This window comes from Vulpes vulpes, chromosome 6 (genome assembly GCF_048418805.1).
Source record: "Vulpes vulpes isolate BD-2025 chromosome 6, VulVul3, whole genome shotgun sequence".
NCBI classification, from domain to species: Eukaryota; Metazoa; Chordata; class Mammalia; order Carnivora; family Canidae; genus Vulpes; species Vulpes vulpes.
Genome location: NC_132785.1, coordinates 79213331 through 79236690, shown reverse-complemented (window position 1 = coordinate 79236690; position 23360 = coordinate 79213331). Strand labels below are relative to the sequence as shown.

The window sequence follows — 23360 nt, the reverse complement described above, 5'->3', positions numbered from 1 at the left end:
AGCTCACATACATGGACAGCTCTAGCCGGAAGTAAAGCAAATCATGTTCCACTGAAGAACATCCCCACTAATTTCTATTTGAAGGGACTTTTGTATAAAACCTAGATGTCTACTATGAGTCTATCTTGTCTGTAAGGACTCTGTGATGTATTTTATTTTTATACTGTTGTTGAATATCTATCAATATATTAATGTATTGGGATCTCAGTCACAAAGGAAAGAAATTAATATATTAGCATATGGGAAACTTTAAATCTGAGCATCTTGAAAGTCAAAAATCTGGTTATTCTGAAGGGTTTGGCATTAAAAGACATTCCCCCCACCCCTGCTATGGAAAACGATTTTTTTACTGGCTTTAAACATTTTGGATGAAATTGATCACCAACTAGTCTTACTACATAATATTTTCCCCACACACATACTCTTCCACACTCCCGCCATTACCTTTTTCTCTGCCCAACTTATCAATGTAAAGAAATTTCCTAATTCAAGCATAACAATTATAATTGCTGTCAATTTCTCATGGCATTTCACATTGTTCTAGTTTAACTTTCTTATTAAAAATGTGTTGAACACTCAAAACTGTGTCATTGATAAACACTATTGCATTTGCAGCATCCTATACTGCGTGGTTTTGGCAAGATCTGGGTTTCCTAAGGCCACTCTGATCATAGGCAGATTTTGCCCTTAGCTCACTCAACACTAAGTCAATGCCCTTGCCTTTGTCTTGTAATTCTAGCACATAAAATGCAATTATAGATAAAATCCCTCTTGAGACTAGTTTTTCATTGTCTCTTCTAAGTACATTTTCTTCATGCATTAAATCATATCCCAGGACATCCCACAACACTAGCAACAGCCTGGATTCTTGCTCCCTCTGTGTCAGAGGCCAATTTATATTCTCATTCCAACACCTCCAAGTTCCAGTCAATTCTCCTGATATATTTGTAGTTGAGATCACAATTTTTTAAAATAAAGTTATTGATATGTTAATAGGTAATCAATAAACATTATTACTTAAACATTTGAATGAGATAGATTATTTGGAAACTAAATTGTAGATTCTTTTGAATCATGAAATTCCAACATTAAAAAAATTATTTCCCCCTCTTTATATGTATTGCTGCCATCAATTCTATGGTTTTGGCTATAATGTTATGTTGATTTTCACTTAAACTCTATAATAACTATTTTATCTTTCTTGTTATAAGCCATCTGGCCTGTGGATTGTTAGTCATAGCTCTATATTATAAGATTTACTCAATATATGCAGATGATATTTTACTTTGTTTTTAGTGCAATTGTTTTTCTCTCAGGAAATTTTAAAAGAAATAAGTGGATCAAAAACTATAATTTATCTTTTGTGTTAAAATTGTCTTTAAGGGGATCCCTGGGTGGCGCAGCGGTTTGGCGCCTGCCTTTGGCCCAGGGCGCGATTCTGGAGACCCGGGATCGAATCCCATGTCGGGCTCCCGGTGCATGGAGCCTGCTTCTCCCTCTGCCTGTGTCTCTGCCTCTCTCTCTCTCTCTGTGACTGTCATAAATAAATAAAAAAAAATTTAAAATTGTCTTTAAGTCTTCTGCAGGTAAAAGAATTATGTTAACAATTTCAAAAAAAATCTTGTTAGCTTTAGTATCTAAATGTTATCACACCCTTAAAAGCTTTTTAAGTTTTTCTCTATTTCTCTTCCATCCTCCCTTTCTCTCTTCCTTCTTTCCTTACTTCCTTCTTCTTTCCAATAAATGTCCATTGAACACATATTTTGTACCAATAACACAGTAGGTGGTGATATAGCTAGAACTCATTGGTTCCACAAACTATTGTGATGCGTTGACATGTTTTTAAGTGTTGAGGTCTAATTTTAGAATGTTTTAAATTATTTCTTATAAATCCATTACATTTTTAAACTAAAACCAATCGTAGGATAATAGAGCACATCATGTTGGGATCCTGCGTCTTATATGCACCTGATATTTCAGATCTGCATCACTCGAGGGAAAACCACATATATGTGAACTTTTCCCTTCTGTTACCTAATGGTAGATGTCTGAATGATTATGATGAGAGCAAATCTGGATAAATAAGTTAAGAATTATAGTACCTTTGGGTTGCCTCCATCTTTCCTATAAAAGAAATTCATCTAGGCCTTAAAGGCTTATGAGAGAGGTTCATCACATACAATGGTCACAAAGGTAAGTGTGGTGTGCAAAACTATTCTCTCTACCTACAGAAGGAGGCATATTTTCTTTCACACAAAAATGTTAATGCCTCAGCCTTGTTTCTAAGAGCCTATATGTCCCAAGGAGGGGACTCCTATTATTTAATTGCTCACCGACTAATAGTAACCATGATTATATCATTGAAAGTTCATCTCCCTTCCTCCAAACTGCAAATCATTCTGAAATGGCATCTCTGGCTTTCTTTACAATAGTGGAAATGTAATGACTATTTGTTTCCCATCTCTCTGCAAAGCCTGGAAACCAAATGAAGGCAGAAACTCAAAATATTGTGGATTGTTTTGGCAGCCCAAGCAGCCAGCTGTTGACTGGAGTTCCACAGGACTAACCAGGGAGTCAGTGGTTGACTCTGGCATCTGTGTTATGAATGATATCTTGGGATAAAATCCCACCCCCTCTAGTTTCTTGGCAGCTTAAGAATCTCAGACTAAGATGAAAACATGGCTCTCAATGCCTCAATGAGTTGCTGGAATATTTTGGACCTACTTGAGCCAGAATGAGATTTGTGCACATCTCTAATTTTCAATCCAGCTTTGAATTGATATTCAACACCCAAGAAGTCGAGACTTAAGATGAAAAACATCTTTAATTGGTTCAAAATCCCAAGTTCCATTACTTCTGAAGAAAGAATATTTACAGAGGTTTTTCTGATCTTTTATCTGCCCACAATTGTTTTTCCTAATCAAAAGTAGCAAGGTAAGCATATTTCTGTTTTATTATTTGAAATACAGTATTAATCTTTGGAGGCAAGCAGAAGGAAATTATCCTTTTAACTAGCAATAGCTGTTTAAATTTCAAAGATTATACAAAAAGACGTGTCCTTATTCTGTTTACAGTATCTTAATCCTTTCCCGTAGCAGCTTGGATATTGCATTACTGTTTTGCTTTTTGTTTTTTTGGTTTTTCTTAAAGCAGAGATGCAGACTCAGGATGCTCAGTTTAGAAGATGAGGAAAACAATGACGGCTATTAGGACAGGTCTGGAAATGGGGTAGGAGATGAATAGGTGAATTAAGCCACCATATGCCCAGTGAATTAAGTAAAGTCCTAGAACATTAGAAAATGCTTATCTGATTTAAATAGGAAATGCTTTGCCTAAAAATACAAAGAAATGAAAATAGAAATTAAATCATACATTGTTAACTAGTTACAGACAGCCAAAATGTTTTATAACTTTGCATAAAAATGTTGTATCAGGAAAAGCAATGAATTTCAAAATTACTTTTGAAAATTCCTTTTTATATCAAGGCCTTATAGAGAATCTCACACAGTCATATATATATATATATATATATATATATATATATATATATATATATGACATATCCATAATGTGTATGCATATATTTATGTATATGCATATGATTACTAGTTAAATACAAATATACTTCATTGCTAAAGTATAAACTCCTCAGAAGAAATAGACAATATATTTGGAAAAACTATGGTAAAAGGAAGAATATCTTCTGCAATATTCTGCATTTATAGTTGAAATTGTATATCTTAAGAAAAACATAGTTAAGAGGATAATTTTTTTTTGGCTTGGAAAATTCTGTAGACGTTCTCTTAAATGTCAATCTTATGAGGAAAACAACATTTAAAGATTTAAAAATATTTGTTAATTCACTCTGTGGGATTCTGTGGGAATAATTACATAGCCATATGGTGATGGCTTATGAAATTACATTTTGTCTATAAAGTTTGTGGTTCTATTTTTATTCTCCATTTGTTTGGTTTCAATTATTACACGATATACATTTTTAAATAACAATTTATTAAACCCTTAGTATGTTAGGCATTGTGCTAAGGAATTTATAATATTGTCTTATTATATCCTCACAACCATCCTGTAAGATACTATGATTATCCCTTACTTGATAGATGGTACAATAATCTTTAAAAATTCTGTAACAAGCCCAAAATCATTCTGCTAATTGTTTGACATCTTATTAACTCCTAATCCCATGCTATTAAAAATTACCGTGCACATCTTCCCCACAACTTCCTTTCATTCTCAAAATTACCTGTTAAAAGGTGAACAAACATCACAGAAGTTTTGTTTACACAAGAGATAGCAGATCCACTTCGAGGCCTACTCTTGTAACTAATAACCATCTTTGAAAGAGAATTACAGTAAGTTTTCATGCCTTGTTCATTTACTTAGTAATAAGTAAGATATATAGGACTTACATATGTTACTCCATGGACAGAGAATGAGAGAAAACATCCTAGTAATAGATTTGTCAAATGATCCATACTGTTAACTGGGCAATCAGGGCTGAGTGGCCACAGTAGCCAGATGAGGAAAGGAGGATGGAAATGGAGGGATCCATTCTGAGATCACATCCTTTTAATTGGTCAATATAGTCAACTGAATTCTTCTCTCTTAGATTATCCTCTATCCAAACTGGATCCAGTGCAATACAAATTCCCTCTGACTGGCTATTCTTTTTTTTACAATAGAACCGATACAGGAAAAATTCATAACCCCACTAAACATTGGCTTAAGTGGCAGCCAAAGAAAGGTTAAATAATCTAAAATAATAACCTGAAAATATCAAATAATAAAGTTTTATGTTTTATTTTTATATACTTATCTCAAATTTTTATATTTATATGAGCTTATAAATATAATATGTTATTAATATTGAATATCATTTTAGAACTAGTGCTGAAACAGCTTTAATCAGTAAAGATGGATGCTCAAAAATTTATTAGCCACTCTTGAATATAAATAATATCGATATCTAGAGGTGAGCTAATGGTGTTTACAGTTTGGAATAAAGCCCTAACCTTTGGAAGCAGACAGAAAATTATCCTTTTCTTTAGCAATTTTATGTATATTCAATGTTCACATGAGTCACTTTTATACATTATCTTCTCTCCCAGATAAAGTTTATATTGTATTTGACAGTTTTCGTTAATCTCCCTCAAATTTCATAAGGACTGCAGAATTCTAGTGATGATGTATGTTCAATTGTCTTTGCTGATAATCTAAAAAAATGTCATTTCATTTTTGGACATAAAATAGGGAAGAGTTACTTTCAAAGTCATAAAATATCTTGACCTAGATATTAAACTTTCTCAAGTACATAAGATAAGAAACAAAGTTTTTCTCTAGGGCTATTTATATTAGATGATAAGATTTCATTAGAACAGGCAAGTTTTGACAATTTTCAAGGCATACTCCAAAAAAGACTTCCTACTCTCTCAAAAGAGAATAGAATTCCAGGGCAGCGCGAGTGGCTCAGTGGTTTAGCGTCACCTTCAGCCCAGGGCCTGTTCCTGGAGACTTGGAGTCGAGTCCCACATCGGGCTCCCTGCATAGAGCCTGCTTCTCCCTCTGCTTGTGTCTCTGCTGTGTTCTCTCTCTCTCTCTCTCAGTAATAAATAAATAAAATTTAAAAAAATAAAGAGAGACTAGAATAGAATTCCAGGGCCATCTGAGTGGTGAGTTGGTTAAGCATCTGACTCTTGGTTTCAGCTTAGGTCATGATCTCAGGGTCATGATCTCAGGGGTCATGAGGCAAGCCCTCTGGCAAAGCCCACATTAAGCTTTGAGCTCAATGTGGAGTGTGCTTGAGATTCTCTCTCCCTCTACCCCTCCCTCTTGTGCTTTCTCTCTCTCTCTTTCTCTCATTCTCTATCAAATAAAATTAATTTTAAAAAAAGAAAAGAATTCCAAAGAAATGTATACCATTTAATCTAATAATTAGGTGTATGTATCCATTTTAAAAATAGTTTACCCAGTTTTCCAATTGGATTATTATTGCCATTCTCACTACAATTGATTTTAAACACATTGGAGTGGAATATTTAAAATAAGAGCAAAAAAGTAATAGATGATTCATTTATTTTTCAAATAATGGAAGAGTGACTTTCCTTATATTCAATATTGAATAAGAAGAAAATTTTGCAAAAGTGTCCCTCAAAATGAAGTATTTTAAATGCTGAGCTCTAATCACCCATTTCTCCAGTCTGTCAGTCTTAAAATATTGCAGAGCTGACTTCCCAGATGCCAGTTGGCAGCCCAATTGAACGAAGCAGCCGCCTAGAGAATTATACAAAAGAGCTTATGTTCTCTCCATGCTGCATGTCATGAAGTCTGCTGCCACCTCACAGGAATCACAAAGGACACAATGCAATGAAATAGTTAACTAGGAACCTACACAAAACTCCTTTGGCATTGTGTTGCTAACGTCCCTTTTAACCCCATTTGTTAGAATTTTTGTAATATGCTGTTTGTGCTTTCAGACTGCATCACAAATTCATCTGAGGATTTTCTGAATATATTCATATCCTCCAGTTAAATGAACAATGGAAAAAGTTATTCCTGTAAGAATGGGTTTGATAGAAAATTTTACTTGTTGGTCTTTCATCAAAAACACCACTGCATTTTCAAAGCATTTGTTTGAAGCAATCAGTTAAATATCTGGGTTTTATAAAGCCTTCTCATTTTTTGGTTGCTCAAAGGAAGTCTGGCTACAGTATCCTACTGCTCTGAAATGAACAGAAGCAAGTGAATATAAAGGTAATTTAACTTTAAATAAACCCACTGTTCAGCAATGCTCAGAGGACATAAATGAATACATTTTTTAGAAGCTGTGAATACTTTATCACAGCTATTGTTCTTTTTAATGTATTTCAGAGGCATTGCAGGTACTATAATTCCAAATGATTTCCACTTCAAGTTCGCACCAGATATAGTTTGCACTTAAACCAAAAGCTCAAGAAAAGGTCAAGATGAGCACAATGATCACTATACTAAAACACAGCATAGTAATGGCCAGCCCTAGATGTGATATACAGTTTAAGAGCATGCAAACTGTGCATGCTTGCTAAAAGAATGTAGGATTAACTAGCTGACCAGAAAAATTTAAGTGTTCAGGGCTAATTATCAGGTTTATTTGATAACTGTGTTTCTTTTACAATTCCTCTTCTTTCTGGCTCCCTGGATGCCCAACTTTCAGACCTCTAATTCCCTATTAGCTTATTGGATGAAGGAAAAAGGGGAGACTTCTTAATATTGCTGCAATTGTATCTGATAGCACATCCATACTTCAGATTGGTGCTAAGGGTCAAAACTATATTTTTGAGGCATCTTAGGATTCAAATCATAATTACTCAGGAAGCACCATTTGTTCATGCTGAAGTTCAGTATACCTCGGTGGTTAGGGGTGAGAGTATTTATTTGTTTTGAGTCCTTGCTTTACTGCTTAAGCATTATATGACTTTAAGCAAAATGCTTAACTTTAATCTCTATGCTTCAGGTCATCATCATAAAAATGGGGACAATAATAAAGCCTCCCACTTAAGGTCTCTATGAGGATTAAATAAGTATTCCATATAGGTAGGCCTCAATACTCAATTAGGTCATGGCAGAGAGAAAAGCCCCTAAAACCCATTACTTTTCATTATATAACCTTGTCTGGTTACTAATAGCAAGTGCTAAGCTGGAAGCTGGGGATACAGTAATGTATGATACAAACATACATTCAATAAACACAGCCCAATATAGGAAGAAACATGTAATTGAAATTGAATAAAGTATTTGTGATAAAAATAAGCTGAGTTTTATAAAGGTCTTTTATATTATCAGGGGGCGAAAGGAAAGAATTCCTGGAGGAGATGCTATCTGGGCTTATTTTTAAAACATAATTTCTGAAAAGTTTCAAAATACTTTTATTTAAAGTATTACAAGATCCATCTTGTATTGCTACTGGAAGACTTGATCCTATTTTCAAACCTCTTTTCTGTCCCCTAATTTTTCACTGATCCAAATTAGCAAATAGCTGAAAGGATATATGACAGAGATACAAAGAAGATATTAAAGAAAACAGACAGAAAATTGGTCTAGGATAATAGCTTGCACCTCCCCCTCCCCCTTGATATAATCTCCATGATGTCTTAGTGATACGCTTCCTTAGGCTAAAAACAGTCATATGTCATAAGTTACAAAATTCTATAAAAAGTGACCTAATATAACTTTTTAATAAAGCTAAAGGGAAAAAATTCCTTTGGAAAAGACATGAAATTTCTATGATATGCCAAAAACTCTGAAAGATGCAGAGGCTTTGAAGACCCAGGAAAAATGATTGTCTTAAGTACAGGAGAAAAAAAAGTAAAAATCAGACTCCCTGATTCCAAGGGTCCCAAGAAGTCCAACCCTTTCAATACACTTACTTGAAGTTCTCAAAGTCCATATACCAAAAATTTGTCAATCACAATAACTAAGTGATTTTTAAAAATATTTTATTTATTCATGAGAGACACAGAGAGAGAGGCAGAAACACAGGCAGAGGGGGAAGCAGACTCCTTGCAGGGAGCCTGATGGCGGGACTGGATTCCCAGACCCAGGATCATGACCTGAGCAGAAGGCAGATGCTCAACTGCTGAGCCACCCAGGCATCCTAATAAGTAAGTGGTCTTAATTATCAGGTTTTGTGTTAGGATTAAGCATGAACAGAGGTGGATGGGGGGATGGGATAACTGGGTGATAGGCATTAAGCAGGGCACATGATGAGATGAGCACTGGGTGTTATAGTCTATGTTGGCAAATTGAATTCAAATAAAATTTTTTAAAAAAGAATTTCAGTGAAGAATAAATGATTAAGCATGGACAAATTAACTACATCCAGAAAGGGCAGACAAGGGCAAATGAAAATTATATAAAACTTGCCTGCCATGGTGGAATAAGTACTACCCCTTGAAAATTTCTTAGGGCTAATGCTTAAGAAGGGATTGATTAAACCACTGGAGTAAAGGAGAGGAGGACACAGTATAGATGGTAACTATGCCTTGCTATGTATCCTGGCCTTCTGGTTCAGCACAAAACTCAGTCTTTGAACAGTCAGAAAGTTTGACCTGCTGTGTTTCCTTTACATGATCTCTTGGATAGAGATTTGCCACAGCTCGGTCAATACGTGAAAATGATGACACTACAATTTCTAAGGCTAAATCTATTTTCTATGTAGAACATCCATAAAGCCTGGTTTGACATTCATTTTCATTTTACAAACAGCTCTTCTGAAATGTATTTAAACAGCATTCTGCTTCAAGACAGTGACTGAGCAACTTCTGAGATTTTCTGAATTACTATTCTTTACTAGTCAAGTACATAAAGTGGTGAGGGAAGGCAAGATAAATATCAAAAGGAATTTCATATGACTTCAAAATCCATGTGGGAAAGGGGTTAGAGAAATAGGCGTGTGTATGTATATACATATCACAAAAGATCTAAAAAAAGAGCTTTTAGGAAAGCTTTTTGAGTATAAATTGTATTATTATTAAGAATAAAAGAAGAATCAGAAACATCCAGCATATTAGTTCAGTCTTTGTGCTAAAGGACTAAAACAAAGTCCTACTACAGCACATATGCTCCGAAGAACAGCTTGAATTAACATTACTTATGTTCTCAAAAAAAAATGTATGTTTTAGAGTGAAAACCAAAATATACCATATTTTTTGAATGGGGGTTGGAGATGGATGGACACTTTGGCACATGCAGAGTGAAGATTTAGATGAAATGGCCACATTTACACTGGTGATGGGCACTGGCTTTGGGGAAAAAGTATATAGTTGGCAGATGGTTAATGGTGAGAATAAGTTATCTCTGCATTTGGTAAAGAAAAAAGGAGGGGGCCCTAAAGTTTGAAAGTTGTAAATGTAGAGCACAATAGAAAGGCAACAATCAGCAATTCCTCTTCTAATTTTAAATGTCAATGACCATGGTTTAAGAAAGCAATGTGTTGCCTGAGGAGGACAGGGCCTCAAGATGTCTCTCTAGATGAATTCACCACTGTGTAAGTAGGCCTTTAGGCCCTGAAAGCAGATTTTCTCAGCCTTAAAAGAAGAGTCTGTGCACAAATTAATCAAGATACAGAAACTGATGTTTGAGAATCAGAAAGCCTGAGCAAAGAACAGAAATGGGAAATTCACAAGGAGGAGGTAAAAATGGCAAACCAAGTGATACCATTGTTAATTTGTGCATTTAAAAAAGATAATTAAGGGTAAAACCAAATTGTCAAGTGTGTCAGGAAATGAACATTCCCACCTACTGCTTTTGGAAACATGTGAAACAAATATTCCAAAGGACAATTTAACAAAATGCACCAAAATCCTTTATATATTTCTTGGCCTAAATCTAAGAAATTATAGTTAAAATTAGTTGCAAAGTACATAAAGCTATATATACAAAAGTGCTCTTCAAAATATTGTTGAAAAAAGAAAAAGAAATGGAAGCAACCCAAACTTGAAAACACTGGTTTGAGAACAATCTTAGGGAAGTAGAACTGGAAGAACTATAATGTTTTCATAAGAAGCTCAATTTATTTTAACTACTCTGTTTGGAAAGAAACTTTGTGAACAAAAGGCAGATGGTCTGCCATGGAAACAGAGAAGGGAGATCTATTACCCAAGAATCTTGGCTAAAGAAGGCAAAGTTGAACATTATGGCTGTGTCTAAATATCTATTGAGGGAACACAGTCTCAGAAAAACTTATCTCAGAGACACTAAATATCATCTTACACTTTTTGTTCTGATTGTATGTCTACCAAATTCCTGCTAATATAGTTGTCTTTTTTATTTTCTCAGTAGATATTATATGATTTTCCCTTCTGGAGAATTATGGCCTACTTGCTAGTTGGATTTATCATTAAATTTAATTAAATACATTATTTTTGTTGTTGTTGTTAGCCATCTTTGCTTTGACTTTAAAAATTTAAATAAACTTTTAATTTTGGAGTGATTTTAGATTAACAGAAAAGTTGCTTAGTATAGAGTTCTCATACATCCTTCATCTAGTTCCCCTATTAAATATCTCATATTGTTTTAGTACATTTGTCACAACTAAGGAATTAACAATGATACATTACTACTAATTAAACTACATACTTATTCATACTCTATTTCATTAAATTTATTAAAAGGGAAATGATGTGTTTAATCTTTTCATGTTACTGCTTTGGTCAATATGCCTAGCTATAAAGTTTTAATAAATAGCCGATTTTCCTGTTAAAAAAAAATCTCAAAACCTTTTCTATATTCCTTAAAAACACACATAAATTTCTGCACAAAATAACTCCATGTTGTGATACATTAAAACTAGTTCAAAGCTCTGCAATGAGGGTTAATTCTGTTCTGCAAATGAGGAATTGATTTAAATACTTTTAATAAAATAAGAGATTTATTTTAAGAAATTGGCTCACACAATTGTAAGGCTTGACAAGTCTAAAATCCATAGGTCATGCTGACTGGACTCAGGGAGGTATTGACTCTAATCTTGTGGTAGAATTTCTTTTTCTCTGGGGAACTGAGTTTTTGTCCCCAAGGCCTTCAACTGACTGGATTAGATCTATGCACATTAATCAGGGCAGTCTCTTTTACTTAAATTCTGATTAGATGTTAGCTGCGCCTACAAAATACCTTCACAGTAACATGTAGATTAGTGTTTGATTAAATCATTGGGTGCTAGAGCCTAGCCAAGTTAACACATAAAACTATCATGGCAGGGCATATAATCTCTGACCACATCCTACTGGGCAGATCTCAGTCAAAAGTCAAAAGAAAGAAGAGAGAGAAAGAAAGAAAGGGAGGGAGGAAGAAAAAAAGAGAGAAAGAATCATTAAGCTTCTCAGTATTTTAATTTTCAAAAGAATGGTCATTATCCGTTAAAGCAGCTTTACTTTTGTCATGCTAAACTTTATATAGGAATTATTAAATTTAATTACATAGAATAAATGTTTATATAATCAGCACTCTTTTTAACAATAAATTGTTACTAAAGATTTTATATCTGTATAGACTAGGGATTAGTGGTCCTTAAACAATAGTCCTTTGTTAGAGCAAACCCGCTATAAAATACTTCATCACAAGTCCCTGTAACACAGCAAAATGAATATAAAAGATAACACTTACTTCTGTGCCTTTAGAGTACTAGTCCTATGTGTCATCAGACTCCTTATATATTGGGAGACTCAACATCTAAATTTAAAAAGAAAACATAAAGCAGAGAAAATACATGTCCTGATCTCTACAGAGGAATAAGTCAGAACAAAATCTCCTTTATATTTATTTCCCTTATTCTGGCATTCTCACATCTATGGTAGTTATGAGAATTAAAACTAGTTAATATTTAAAAGCATTTTTAATATTAATATTACTGTATATAGTTAGGTACACATTAGGTAAGACATTTTCATAAGTTTATACAATAGAAGTGATATCATTCATAATCCTATCAATAAACTACGTAAAAGAGTAAGATAAATGCCCTAGGCCAGTATTGAGCATAGAAGCTTTTTCATAATGCAAATGATATAACGTTATTAGTTTCTCCTTTTTGGCCAAATTCTCCTTGAAAATTCTGTGTACCTCCTAATAGTTGCACAATCCTTTCAGGAATTTCATGAAAATTATCTCCTAAAAATGGCAGATGTGTTTATAACAGGAAGTACTTGCAAAAGTGCAAATTTTTCATTAGCTGGAGAGCTACCCTCATAGCATTTAAGTAAAACACAAACAGATTGCCAAAGCAATTACAGTGTACATATAAACTGAAATCTGAACATAGATCAGTTCTAAATTGCTTTATAATCAATAATATATATCACTGGTTATAATTATGGAACATCAGAGGCAATCTAGGGTTGTATATAATTATGGTAATCCATGGCATTTTACAACAAAGCCAATAATAGCCTTTTATTTTTTAAGTTTTTATTTTTATTTAAATTTTAGTTAGTTAACATATTGTGTAATATTAGCTTCAAGAGTAGAATCCAGTGATTCATCACTTACATATAACACCCAGTACTCATTATAAGTGCCTTTCTTAATACCATCATTCATTTAGCTCCTCCCCCCACCCAGCCTTCCCCTCCAGCAACCCCTTAGTTTGTTATCTATAGTTAAAAGTCTTGTGGTATGCCTCCTTTTTTTACCCTTCCTCTATGTTCATCTGTTTTGTTTCTGAAATTCCACATATGAGTGAAGTCATACAGTATTTGTCTTTCCCTGACTGATTCATTTCACCTAGCAGAATACACTCTAGGTCTATTCACAAAATTGCAAATGGCAAGATTTCATTCTTTTTGATGGCTGAATAATATTCCAGTGTGTGTGTATCACCTCTTCTTTATCCATTCCTCAGCTGATAGACACTTGAGTTCTTTCCGTAGTTTAGCTATTGTTGAGAATGCTGCTATAAACATTGGGGTGCATGTGCCCTTTCAAATCAGTATTTTTGTATCCTTTGCATAAATATTTAGTAGTGCAATTGCTGGGTTGTAAGGTAGCTCTATTTTCAATTTTTTGAGGAAACTTCATACTATTTTCCAGAGTGGCTGCCCCAGCTTGCACTTCTACCAACAGTGTAAGAGGGTTCTCCTTTCTCCACATCCTTGAAATCTGTTGTTTCCTGTGTTAGTTAATTTTAGTTATTCTGACAGATATGAGGTGATATTTTATAGTAGTTTTGACTTGTACTTCCCTGATGATGAGTAATATTGAACATCTTTTCATATGTTGGTTAGTCATTTGAATGTCTGCTTTGGAAAAATGTCTCTTCTTTTCTTCCACCCATTTTCAACTGGGTTATTTGTTTTTGGGTGTTGAGTTTGATTAGTTCTTTATAGATTTTAAGTACTAACCCTTTATCAGATATGTTATTTGCAAATATCTTCTCCCATTCTGTTGGCTGACTTTTAGTTTTGTTGATTGTTTCCTTCACTGTGCAGAAGTGTTTTATCTTGATGAGGTCCCAATAGTTCATTTTTGCTTTTGTTTCTCATACCTCCAGAGGTATGTAAAAGTGTTTCTTAAAAATTTATAACTTTAAAAATAATTTATTTGTCAGACTAGTTTATTAAACAAAAACTATTAATAATATCCTACATAGTCAAAACCAGCAGCAAAATAAATATCTAGAGTCATTCTGTTGCAGGGTTGAAATTCAAATAGCTGAACAGATTACACCATATTTTGATCTTGAAGGTAGATCTATCAGATAGAGAAAGGGAGTATTAAATAACAAAATATATTTCCATGATATTGCTAAGTTATTCTGGCACTGAATGGCTCAAATATTCAAAGAAAAATCATTGTCAAACTCTTATCCTTAGCTTTTCCTCAATTGGAAATTTTCACACTGTTTTCATAGACTTCTTGAGTGAATCACATAAAGATAATACACTTGTCAAAGAACTGGCATATTAAAACAGTGGGGAAAAACAGAAACAAGACTTTTTCAATATAAAACCCAAATCAAATTTCCCCTATTTGGGAGATAATTGTTTGAATTCTTGAGAAGCATGGTGAATTGCAGAAGTTCTTGAAATATATTAGAGTCAGAAAGGGAACTTTAAAAGACACTGATTGTAAATTAATCACTCTGAAGTTAGGGTAGTGCTTGGTATTAATATTTTTAGAGCTCTCCTAATTATCCTAATGAACAGCCATGATTGAAAAGTTATGAGGCAGTAGAAAAAAGATTTGACCCTCCAGTTGCACACTGCATACTGAACGTATATGTTTGCCCCTACTCATTGCTCCTAAGTCCCAATGATAGAACAGATGACTCCATCATGCTCCTGACAAGGGTTTCACTTCTTGCATACATACTATCTAAACTTTTATTCTTCCTCTTAATTGTCCTATGTGAAAACTATTTTATTTGTTTCATTACTCAGAGTTCTCAGGAATGAGCTGAGGGAGTAGTTCTGAAATTCTCAGGGCCCGAATGTTTGTCTCTCATTTATTACTGCTATTTGAAAATGGAAAACTTCTATTCATTCAAAGAATCTGCGATCATTGTTCAGTTTTCCTACATGTACAAATTTCATGGGGCCAAATGCACCAAAAACTTGAAATTCTGCCAGGATTTTCCCAGGAACAATTTAGAACTTCAGTGGCATGCTGGAGCACCTGAGATATAGAAATAGGATAATCCACTGTGTTGTGCCTAAGAATCAAAGGACTCAATGACTTCAAATATTCCATTGTTAGTATTTTAAAATTTTATATGAAGAGAATTTTAGGAGAAAAGTTCTATTTGTGACAATACACATGGACCTAAAGAGTGCTATGTTAAGAGAAATAAATGAGAAAAAGACAAATACCATATGATTTCACTTATATGTGGAATATGAAAAACAAAACAAACAAACAACAGAATCAGACTCATAAGTACAAAGAACAAATAGGTAGTTTACCAGGAAGAGGGAAGTGGGGGGATGAGCAGAATTAGTGAAGGGGATTTTTAAGAGGTAAAAATCTCTAGCTATAACATAAATAAGTCACACTTACCTACGGACCCTTCATAAACATAATCCCCTCACTGACAACAAGTCCTCACAATATCTTCTAATGTAAATGGAGAACATCATCTCAACTTAGTGGAATTATACCTTCAAATACTGGTGAAATTCAGACCTCTACAGTCAACTTTCCTAACTCACATTGAGAAACAAAATTTTAATAAAGATTGAGAATTGTCCTTAGATCATGTAGTCAGATATTCCTTGACCTTTACCAATTAACATATCTCCTCACAAGACCCAGAAAAACAAAAATTGGGTTTTATTTAAAAAAGAGAGAGAGAACAGATTGGTTACAGAATTATATGAAACACAAAGATCAAAATTTGATCATAAATGGATAACAAAAAAGATATAAAAGAGTATAAGACCTCTTAGGTCCTATCTCTGAAGACTTTTCTTTCAAAATTGGTCAAAATTTCAGTCCCAGTAAAAGGGAAAAATCAATTTATCCTAGACTTCAGACACCATGGCAGTATCATCTTTAGAAACTCTACTAATCTCAGTCAGAGAAAACATTATAACTGCCCAATGCATCTTCTTTGTTGATGGTTTTAAAACTGAAGTGACAGATTTAATAAGGAACCAGAAGATAAGATGTTCTATTTGTCTCCTGTCTGAATTACAAAATCTGGCAAAATACACACACATGGACAGAAAAACAGGAAAACAAAAACAAAATAAAACGAAAAGCTTTGAAAACACTTGGACTACAAAAAAAGAAAAAATTGCAGACCAAATTAATACCTCTTTATATTAAGAAACAAGGTCATCCCCAAGTCCAATGTAGAAAAAAAACACAATCATATCATAAGAAAAGGGACAATGGAAGAACATTAGCCCTGCCTTAACTGAGAAAAATATAAAAAGACAAAGGGCAAATTTGTCTAACAGTATAACATCCTCCAAGGATAGATGACCTCTGTTCTGCCCAAAATTGCTCTTACCATGAAAAGAAGACATTTTCATGCAATTTGCACAAACACTATAATCCACATCTAGTTGACCCTATGGCTTTTTTGTTATTCCCTCCCTGGAATACAGAAAGATTTCAGGGGTAAAAATCTCAAATACTCCTCAACGTTCTCAACTCAGCTTCTTCCTGTTTCATCTATTTCCTCTCTGGGACATTGCACTATACTCAACATGCTTCTCTGCTTACAGATTTCTCTCCAGTGAATCTGCTAGGACAAAACCTACTGTAAAAATGGGATTCCTTAATCAGTTTGGATCAGAAAGCCACTTTCTGGACAAAAATTGAGTTTAAAATTTGATGATAGCATAGATTTTGTTACTGAAACCTCCTCTGTTGAAACCTCAATCTCTGAATCTGTCTCAAGAGCTCCTGGACCAAAAATAGTTCGGACGTGGGACACATAAAGATGGCCGAACTCTTAATGACCTCAATTGATCTGGCTGAGCCCTTAGTGAAATTAACCCAATACCCACTAAAAAGAGAGACTACTCAAAAGCCATGGCCCATTGTATCTTTGTATCTCTGAAAACAACTCCTTAGTCCCATATTAGCCCTTGTATTATCCCTGTTCTGCCCATCAGAAAGATAAAGAGGTTGGCAACTGCTTTGTTCAAGTTTTAAAGGCCATTAAAAGGGTGCTTCTCTTCTTCCCAGTGTTTTCCATACCCTAATATCATCTTATCATTTCTCACTGACATAATTGTTTATTCTATGGCATTAGATCTATGCTCGGCATTATTTAGTATACACTTATACTCAAGGCTTATGGTATCTATTTGCATTCACTTGAGAAAATCAACAATACATTTGAATAGTTAGGCCCCAGAGTTTACAGAAGTACCCTCTTTCTTCTCACAAATACTTAATCATAAACTTACAGACATTCTATTCCCGGGAATCCACTTGTATATAATATACTGATGATCTTCTGTTATGCTCTCTGAGAGTTAAAGAATTAATTCCTTTCACTTGAGAATAGTGATACCATAAAAGAAATACAAAGTATGAACCTAGGAACTCCAATTTTGTCAGACCTAAGTTCATTAACAAGGCTGTAACATCAGACAAAATGGATAGCCTCTTTCTTTCCAAAGACTGAAAGCTATTCATGATTTTATCTGGATAATTACTAAAAGGATTTCATGGTCCCATAGGATACTACAGAAGTTGGATTCCACAAGCTTCTGATGTGCTAAACTCTAACACACATAAGCCCTTTCCATGGATAGGCACTAGATGGTCTTTTATAACTTAAAGAACTCTCTTTAAAAGACCTCATATTTAACACCTCCAATTACTATAAATCTTTTTTTCCCCTTTTACCTGAAAGATCAGGTCAAATTCTGGATGTTCCATACACAATGGGTATTAAAACCTATTGCTCATGACAGCCTTTCATGGACTCCAGGGTAAAAGCTTGCCCTTCTAGTTCACATGCAGTGGTGGCAGCAGCATAGTTAACTGGTGCCTCTGTTGAATTCATTTTAAAATATGTTTTTTATCTCATGGGTTTTCTGGTTACTCATACCTTACTCTTGACTGAAAACACTATTTTTCTTCTAGATCGACTTCCTATTTAAGGAACCAAAGGGGCTACTTAAATAGGCTAAAAATCTAATCTGCTCAGTCCTGCTCAAATCTAATCCTCCTCCAGAAGCCAAATCTGCACAAATTACTGAAACTCTAGTCCTTACTTGGATGTTCTAGTTAATGGAAATAAGAGAACAAATGTGTATACAGAATGTATACATATGCTTGTGATGGGGTTCAAAATTTTTGTACACTTGGGAAGCAATATAGTTTCTTAAATGCAGATAGTACTTTGAGTAAACATGACAAACACATAAAACCCCCCCTTAGATGTCTTATTTTTTCTAATGGAATTTGCTGTACTGAGCTGGTTACCAGATGCCCCATGCCCCTAAGGACCTTACCCTTTCTTTGACTCTGTCCTTTTACAGACTAAAATGGCCTGCTATCATAATGGTTTAATGTGTATACTCAAGATTAACATCAATAAGTTCAAGTGGTTCACCAGAAGTACAAACCTCAGGAACCCCTAAATGGCTGATAGCTTGGAAATCTGGTTTTCTGGAAATAACACTGCTATAAGATTGCTTCTTCTTAAAGTTTATTAGAGGAGACCACATAAGGTACTATTAACCACAAATACTGCAGTAAAACTCTAGGAATGAACCTTGAATTCACATTTCCAAATTAGAAAGATATATTAATATTATATTAATTCTATAAAATATATATTAATAATAATCAATTATAATTATTATATGTAATACAAATATATTTTTCATGTATGTATATTTTAATGGGTATGTAAATTTTGGCCATATAATATGCCATAAAACAAATCTCAAGAAATTTCAAAGGCTGAAATAAACAAAGCATGCTCTATAGCTTTGATGCAACTAAAATCAATAATAAACAGGCAACTAGCAACCTGCATATTATTAAGATTAAGAAACCATTAAATAACTCATAGGTCAAAGAAGAAATTATAACTGAAAAAAATGTTTTAAATAATCACAAAATTCTGTTGTACCAAATTTTTTAGATACAGCCAAACTCTAATTAGAAGGAAATTCATAAATATACTTACAAGCATTGGAAAATAAGACTGAAAGTCAATGATCCTAGAATCTATATCAAAAATTTAGAATAAGAACAGTACATGAAATACCCTCAAAGATAAGTAAATAATGAAAATATGAGAGCAGAAATTAATGAAACAGAAATAAACATACAACAAAAGTTTCAACAAAGCCAAAGTTGGCTGGTTCAAGTACTAAAATAAATGAAAAAATCTCTACTAAATTATCAACGGAAAAAGAAAGCACAGATAACCAATATAAGGAATAAAGGAAGAGGAGCTAGTTTTAGATGTTGTTGATATTAAAGAGATGAGATAATATTATAAATAACTTATGCAAGAAATTAATTTTTTACATAAAACAGACATTTCTAGAAAAGTATGTTACTAAACTGATTGAAGAAGAAAGAAACCCTGGAACATTCTTTTATTCCATGGGCAACCCCACCACCACCATCAAACTTGCTCTCCAACATTTAAGACCAAGTAATTTTTAATTTACAAAACCTCCATCAGAGACTAAAAGATGATGAAACACTGCTCTTTACCCTATGTGAAGCTAATATAATTCTTTTTACAAACCTATAGAGAACAATGCTAAGAAAGAAATTTTCAGGTTACTCTAATTCAAATATGTATACAAAAGTCCTAAGCAAAACTTTCTCAAAATAAATACAACAACATTTAAAAAGGGATAATATAGCAGAACTAATTTGATTTATCACAGAAATGCAAAGTTGATTTAGTATTAGAAAATCAACTAATGTTATCTGCCACATTAGCAGGTAAAAAGAAGTTATACAATCATGTAAATGGTGCAGAAAAGAAGTGACAGATAAAATTCAGCATTCATTAATTACATTTTATAAAGAACCTATTCAATAATGATATATCAACTGTAACAGTGTTCATCAATTGTTAACAAATGTATCACTCCACTATGGGATGTTGACAATGGAGAAATCCTATGGACTGAATTGTTTCCCCCAAAATTAATACGTTGAAGTGCTACATGAGGTTTGGTATTTGTTGATGGGCCTTTGGGAGGTAATTAGGCCTGGAAGAAGGTATGACGGTGGAGTCTTCATGGTGAGATTAGTACCCTAATGAGAAAAGACCAGAGAGCTCTTTTTCTTCCAACCTTTACTCCCAGAACCCCTCTTTTCTCTCTTTCTCTCCCAGATATAGCAAGAAGGTGGCTATCTGCAAGCCTGAAAGTGGGCTTTCTCCATGGAACAAATCTGTCAGGACCTTGATGTTGGACTTCTCAGCCTCTGAAACTGTGAGAAATAAATGTTTATGGTATTTTGTCATAGCTGCCCAAACAGATAAAGACAGGAAGGCTGTGCATGTGTGGGGAGGAGGTATGTGGGTACTTTTCGATCAGTTTTGCTGTGAACCTAAAGCTAAAAAATTAAGTCAATAATGAAAAAATGCTCTTAGCAAATGAGAAAAAGACAAAAACCTCCTTAATCTGCTGAAGGATATCTTTGAAAACACACAAGTCTACAACCAACCTCATACTTAATGGCAAAATACTGAGATCATTCTTTTGAGGTCACGCTCAAGACACAGATGCCTACTTTACTCTTACCACCTCCAGCTAACACTGCACTGGTAGTCCTAGGCAGTATTGTGAGGAAAGAAAAACGAATTTTATTTAGATTGGAACAGGGGAAAAAGTTCCCCTATCATTATTCACTGATGATACGATGGTATGTGAAGAAAACTTTTAAATATGATTTGCCCTTCACCCCTCTCATCCTCTTTCTCATGTGTGCTCTCTCTAGTAAATAAATAAAATCTTAAAAAAAAAACAATTTGGATACATACAGGTTTTGACAGATCAGTGGATTCTAAATCAATATGTATTATCAATCAATTTATATTCTAGCAATAAACAGCAGATATACTACAATTTTGAATAGATCACTTATAAGAACATGAATATAAAATGCCAAGAACAAAATTTGTGCATATCTTCTGTAGGGAAGATTATAATATCTTAATGTTTTACTGAAAACTATTGAATATATGTAAAGAGAAGAGAAAGATTACGTGAAAGGGTTAGAAGACTTAATAATACAAAAGTGGTAAGTATCCCCTAAATGGTCAATAGTGTATAATGAAAACCCAGTCAAAATCCCAACAAGTTTTGGGATTTGTTTTTATAAAGAGTTTGGTTTTTATAAAGAGTTAATAACACTTTAGAGTGCAATTTGAAGATAATATATATCTTGGGGCCCAGAAATTTCATTTCTAGAAATATGCTTTGAAAACATACTGTATGTAACTTTGTATAAATGAACCCAAGATACATGTACATGTATGAGAATAACACTATTGTCCATTGTAGAAGAAATTGGAATATTAGTTTTCAAGTGCTGCTATAACAAAATGCCACAAACTTAGTGGCTTAAAACAACACAAATTTAATTTCTTTTAGTACTGTAGTTTAAAAAAATCTGACAAAGGCATCACTGAGCTAAACTCAATGCATCAGCAGGATTGTATTCCTTTCTGAGGGTTGAAAGGAGAATCTCTTTTCTTGCTTTTTCCAGTTTCCGGAAGCCACACATTTTCCTTGGCTTATGGCCTCCTTCTACCATCTTCAAAACCAGCAACATGGCATATCTGATCATTCTTACATTGTCACACTCAGCCTCTGACTTTAACCTGGAAAGGTTCTTCTCCTTTTAAGGAATAATGAGACTGCGTTGGGCCAATCTAGATAATCCAGAATAATTTTCCCATTTCAAAGTCCTGAACCTTAATCATATCTGGCAAAGTCCTAAATCCATTTTGCCACGAAAGGGAACATGTTCACATGTTGTGGGACATTTTTTATGGACCATTCTTCTGTTTACCACAATTGAAAATAACCCCCATATTAATGTGGTTATTGGTGTTATGTCAATTTAGTTAAACTGGGAACTACATTTTCCAGAATCTCCTTTCCTGAATAGTTCTGTGTAGGAGCAGGCTTCTGTGAGATTTGGAAGTAGAAAAGCAGCTGCCATTAATCTTAGATCATTTTGGTCAGGTAATAAATAGACAAAGAAATGTAGAGGTGCCCAGTGGCTCCCAGCTTCCTCTCATTCTTCTCCACTTCATGTCCATCTTGTCTTTCTACTTGTTGGCCTTGCTAATCAAATTGGCCCCTTGTCTACCACCAAATGCTTGGTCTCTCCTAATGCAGACACCTATTCACAAACTCGTTCTTTATGTCCCACTTTGATGGTTAGATATGTTCCTCTTTCTTGCTTCCTCTGCAAGCTTGTCTTGCTATTTGTGACACTGTTTAAGGAGGGATCTATTTAATGACACATACCCTCTCTCTGATCCCTGAACTCTCCCTTCTAGAATTTCACTTTCCAGGCTATTCTCATATTTGTCTAAAGTCTATGTCTATAATAAATCTTTTATTTTCAAAACACTGATTGTTGTCCTGCTCCTTTTCTAAAGTAATCTTGATGGACACAGTCAATGAAAAGGGAAATAGACTGTTAAATTATGGTATTTCTGTATGTATGGCATATCTCACAATGGAAAGAAGGAAGGAAGGAAAATTTCAGTGCATGAAAGGAGCACCTGCTGCCTCAAGTAAGACATAAACGTTTAGTTTGAGTCTGGTCCAGAGAGAAAACTTCTTTGCCTCTCCTTTTTATAAAGCTAATTCCCTCACAAAGTCCAGCAGATAATTAGCTTTAGTTACCATCAGCACCAGAACACACTGCTCCCTGAGGAGACAAATTATTCATCTAACAGAATTTTCCTTACAAAAACATCCCAGATAAAAGAAAAGGAAGCAAACCCAACAGTGGACTTTAAACCAACCTTTTTTTTTTTTTTTTTGGAACACAGAGCAGTATCATTCTTATGCTTCCCATTTATTGAGTTCTTACCTAATGTCTGGCATTGTGCTGAACATCATTTCATTTAATTCTAACAAAAAGCCAGTGGAAAGCAGACCCAGCTTCTCATTTTGCATATGAAGAGACTGAAGGTCTAAGACTTTAAGTAGCCTTCCACAGGTCATGATGAGTGATAGATCTGGGAAGGAAACCCCAGATCTTCTGACTCAAGTCTGAATTTTACCCACATGGGATCCAAGGTAAAAAACAAAACACTGTAGAACAATTGTGTGTGATCAGTGTCAGGGCCAGGTCTTGGATGACAATGGGACATGCCAAGGAGGGGAAGAATAGTTTAACCCATGACTAGA

General features: G+C 34.2%; 1 long non-coding RNA gene across 1 annotated transcript in view; it reads left to right on the top strand.

The window, feature by feature from the left end:
- Positions 1 to 2637: 2637 nt before the first annotated feature.
- LOC112907834 (uncharacterized) overlaps positions 2638 to 23360 on the top strand; it is a 37494-nt gene continuing 16771 nt past the window's right edge. The window contains exons 1-2 of the long non-coding RNA XR_003232824.2: positions 2638 to 2934; positions 20318 to 20417. This is a non-coding gene — a long non-coding RNA (uncharacterized lncRNA). The remainder of the gene's footprint in view (positions 2935 to 20317; positions 20418 to 23360) is intronic.